Raw genomic sequence first — 4,776 nt, 5'->3', positions numbered from 1 at the left:
GCCCGCGGCGTTCCCCCGGCCGGGAGCCGCGTGCCGGGAGCAGCCCCAGCAGAGCGGACGGGCCGGCGGCCGCGAGCCAGAAGAGCACGAGGGGCCGTCGGTCCGTGCCACCCGGCCGTGGGGCCGCGCCGTGGGGCAGGTCCGCACGTGGCTCCGGGCGTCGGTGTGCGCTTGCGTGGCTCCGTGCGCTCCGCTCGGGCGTGAGGTGAGGCCTTCGGCGGCCCCGGTCTCCCCGCTGACAGCAGTGACAGAAGTGACACAAGGGCCAGAGGAGCCCGCCCCAGCGGGGTCACGTCCCCCGGCCCCCAGCGGCGCGTTCCCAGTGCTCTGCTCCTCGCTGGGGAGCAGGGGAACAGGCACGCGCTCCGGGAACCTCTGGTGCGCATCGTTTGGCTCAGAACCAAGGCGAAAACACCGCGTTTTCGTTCTGACCTCAAGCAGAGATGACAACGTGATAAATTTGCAAAACGCAGGCGTTTTTTTCAAGAGCGCGTGAATTCAGCGCAAGTATTACCTTTGGCATCAAAGGGAGCAGGATCGAACCTGTAATGTATAGAGCTAATGACTACATTCACATAAACTGGGTTTTCTGCTGCTTTTTGCCTTGTGTGTGTGTGCGCACACACCTTTATGCGGGTGCCAAATGAGCACAGAGTGGACCCGGGATGCTGCCATTTAGAATCTGTGGCAGCCACGCTAAACGGGTGAAAAACAGAAATAACGGCACAGTGACAAGCCTCGGGGAACCCGGTTTGCGTGTTTCATAAATCAGCAAAGGAAGAACTGAAAACCTTTTAAGATGAGATGATAGTCCTAGTGGAGGCTTCAGAAATACGTATGCTTAATTTGATCTGCTTGTGGTAGCTGATATGGTTTTACCTGTTCACGGTGCAGCTCCATTTGATTAAAAATGAGTACAGAATAGCATAACTCTGTGGAAACACATAATTCTAGAGTTCCATCTTTGTGTACCCTTTATTTTACGTTTGTAATCTGGAAGAGTGTGCTATGTGAGCAGACAGGTAGCTGTTTCGTCCCCTGTGGTTGGCTCTTACCTGTCCGCTAGGGCAGCAGAGAATGCGAGGTATGATAATAGCCTCCTATTTAACTCAATTGAATTTCTTTTGTTGGCTAATTTTCATTTTGTGTTTACACCATTTACTAAATTGCTCAGACTTTCAACCTTAAACTGTGGGCGCTTCTTCTTGGGGGAGAAAGAAAAGAGAAATCATCTTTGTTAACATGTATTACATTTCAGATGGATTAAAGCAAAAAGCCCGAATAAAACACGAATGTCCGTTTTGATTAACAGCTACATCAGAGATGCTTTGTTTCCAAAGGATAGTTTCTCTATGGTACTGGCATTGTCTTGGCCTAGGAAGAACCTGGAATCTGCTGTCCTCTACTGTAGGATCCCCAGTCTCTCAGGAAAGGGTAAGGCTCTGTCAGCACGTGACGCCTCCATCCACTTGATGGTAGCAGGGGGAATATTCGGCACGCTGCTAAAAACTGAGAGGGTGTTACCCTGGGATCCTCTAATGATGGTCACATTGGGCTACGAGGACATGTGGCTGGACGCAAGGAGGTTGGGATTCTCTGACATTATCTCTGGAAAGTGGTGCAACATTCAAAAGCAAGACTTGGAACACTCAAAGGGAAACAAACAAACAAACAAAGATACTTAGTTCCAACCTGAAATATGGAGAATTCAGGCTGGGGCTGGAACTGCTTAGCGAAGCTGAATCCCAGCAAAATAGCAGTATAACAACAGGAAAACTGTCTCAAGAAATACTGAGAATATTTTTCCTACTGGAGCAACCCAGTGATGTAATACAATGATTTTCAATGATGGAAATGGGGCTGGATTTCAAATGATTTAGAAGCTCATTCAAGAAAACACTTAAACACATGCTTAAGTCAAAATATATAAGTACACCAGAACTACTCATGTGCTCAAAAATAAAATACGTGTTGCTGAGCTGGAGCCTAAGGGTACAGTTGGAAATTAAAGCTAAACTCATCTAGAGAGTAGGTGTTGCTGGAAGTGATTGGTCCTCTCCTGGTTTTCTTCCTTGCGATGGCTCGTGTTGCAGTGGGACAAATGCTATGGGTACACCACAACACTGGTTGCTTCCCCAACATGAAGAAGTATTCGTCTTCTTACAAAAATAGAAGAAGTCTCAGTTAATACTGAGAGTCAGTGGAGATGCGCTGGAGTAGATTTCTGTACTAACATGAAGTCCATGTTGGATTTCATGAGCTGCAGCCTGCTTGAGAATGAATTAAGGGGAACAAACGTTTTCATTAGGTTTAATGTGCTGTACCCACCGGACTGCAGTCACTCATCAACAAGCCAGCTTTTAACACACGGCCTCATTTATCCTTGCTCCTGCATGCACCCAGCACTGCTCTGCTGGCTTTGTGCACTCCTGTAGTGTTTCTGGGGGGGTTGAGGGTTGGAATTAGCCTGATTTGAACAACTAGGCCAAGGAACATCGAGCAGTAAAATAAAGTCCTGATGACATATTTGAACTCTTGTAGACCATGGGTTATCTGATCTGCAAGGTCACTGCTATTCTCTGGGAAAGTTTGAAAGAATCTGCTCTCGTTTCAAGCTTAAAGGGCCCTTCTTGACTGTGTGAGGATGCAGATTCACGTTGTCTGAAGTATATGTGTAGGTGAATGTTTCAGAGTATTTACTGCCTGTATTTTTTTTCTTTCCTTTGGATTTAGAAGCTCATCAAAGGTAGACAGGATTCATTTTAATAAAGAGAAATAAAAATCGACTCCGACAAGACTACCAAAACCAAATGAAATGCAGAAAGGAAAACTATGATGTAAAAGTGAGAAACCTAAAAAGAACTTTAAAATTCCTTTTAATAATTTAAGCTGTCAGCAGCAGCAGTAATCAGGAATTATATTTCAGACCCAACTTATGCCAGGCACGTCTTAAAAAGAAAAAGACAAAGACAAATTGATAATGCCTGACGAGACTGTCCCTGAGAATAAGAAGTGCAGGATTAGGCTCTGGGAAGCCAAGCATCTTTTCCACTGTTCGGTCTGTAAAAAAGAGAAATGATGGCCCTTGGTCTTAGTGACTCTAACAGATAGACCTGGGGAAGCAGTAGGAAAGTAACATCATTAAAACTTTTGTCTTTCTGTATTTATGAGAAGTCAGGTTATGCCTTGCTCAAAATGTTTGAGGCTATTATATTACAAAGATTTGGTATTAATATGATTAGGTTAACAGTATTTTTTTCTGTAATACACATCATAAAGTCCTGTCAGAACAAAATTCAATGCTGAAAACATCAAATAATAACTTTCACAGACCATTAATGCTTAAGGCTCCAGCGTGGGAGTTTATTACAAAGGGACCCTGAGATGCGGCTTGCTCTTACATCAGAATATACTTTAAGTTAGAGGTATTTTCCCCCCAGGCTTTGTTTGCACCAGTATGATGTAAGTTCTTGCTCTGACTGTTACGTTGGTAAACAGACGGGCTTAGCTTCGTGGCTGGGTTCTTGCAGTAAAGCCAGGATCCTGGAGGAGGGATTGAAGAGGCTGTTCCCATCCTCCCGCAGGGATCTGAATACACAAACTCCACAAACTCTCAGCCACTTTTTCCTTGCTGGTTGTGGCAGGCGATCGCCCCATCTTTAACAGAACCTCCACTGCCTACACTGGCGGTGTGGTGCAGCAGGATGAGCGGCAGTGTCCCTTGCTGACGTCCCTCGTGCCGCCCTGTGCACTGCTGGGAGCGGTGGTAATTCATGCCCTCCCCTCAGGGACTGCAAGTTTAATATCCTGAAGGAACGTGTAGTTTATGCATACAATGCTGTGCGCTACTGATGCCGTTCAGATTTCTTATCTCCCTGTAGGAATATGGATTTGAATCCATTTATTTGACTCCAGGTAGGCATTAGAATATCTTGTGGTTTTCTCCTTGGGCTGATGTTATCTTGATGTAAGCCCACAGGTGCCCATGAAGCTATTTCAGAGCAGGAAGGATTCCGTGTGATGAAGTTAGACAGACTGATAGCAAAATGGGCGCTGGAGCCTTTGGTAGGAATGTCTACTGTTCTCCTTCAATAAAAAGTTTATGATTAATCACCAGATTGATTACATTACCCTTTAATTAAGCTTGTAAGTGCTGAAGAACTGGGACTTTGGTGTGGTTTTCCTTTGTTATCTCTTCACCGTGGCTCTGCAAGTGTGACTTTTATAAACGCTTTATCTGCCTAGGTCCATAATTTATAGCCTGTGTTGGACATAAAAGGTCTTGCATCGATTTCTCCTTACTACAATTGCTCCCACCCCTCTAACAGGGACCTGAGGTCACATTCTTCCTCACTGGTGCTTCCACAGCTGGATCCATTTTAATGAAAAGCAAAAATGTGGGTGAAAATGTGTTAATTTCATTTATATCAGAAAGTTACCTTCCTTTACCTTGGATTCATTCCATAGGTTTCCCTGGAGCTCTCATACAGACACCTGTGGGATCTTCCACAGAAAGCTGCTGATGCAGCATGGGCAGCTGCCACTGGTGGTTTATAACCACTTTCCTCTTGAGGCATTTGTTCTTCATATCCCCAAATCCTACACTGGATCCAGTCCTCAGTAAGTGGGATGCTTCCATAGTGAGTGTGTCAGTGCAAAAACCCACCTGAAATCTAAGCTTAAGCACTTTCACAAGCCATTTGCTGCCTGGCAAGAACCAGCCGCCAACCAGGACAGGCTGAGACCTTTGATGCTATCAGTCTGGAGATAAGGAGA

Source organism: Numida meleagris, chromosome 6, assembly GCF_002078875.1.
Source record: "Numida meleagris isolate 19003 breed g44 Domestic line chromosome 6, NumMel1.0, whole genome shotgun sequence".
In the NCBI taxonomy this organism is placed as follows: domain Eukaryota; kingdom Metazoa; phylum Chordata; class Aves; order Galliformes; family Numididae; genus Numida; species Numida meleagris.
Note: the sequence above shows the minus strand (reverse complement) of the source record.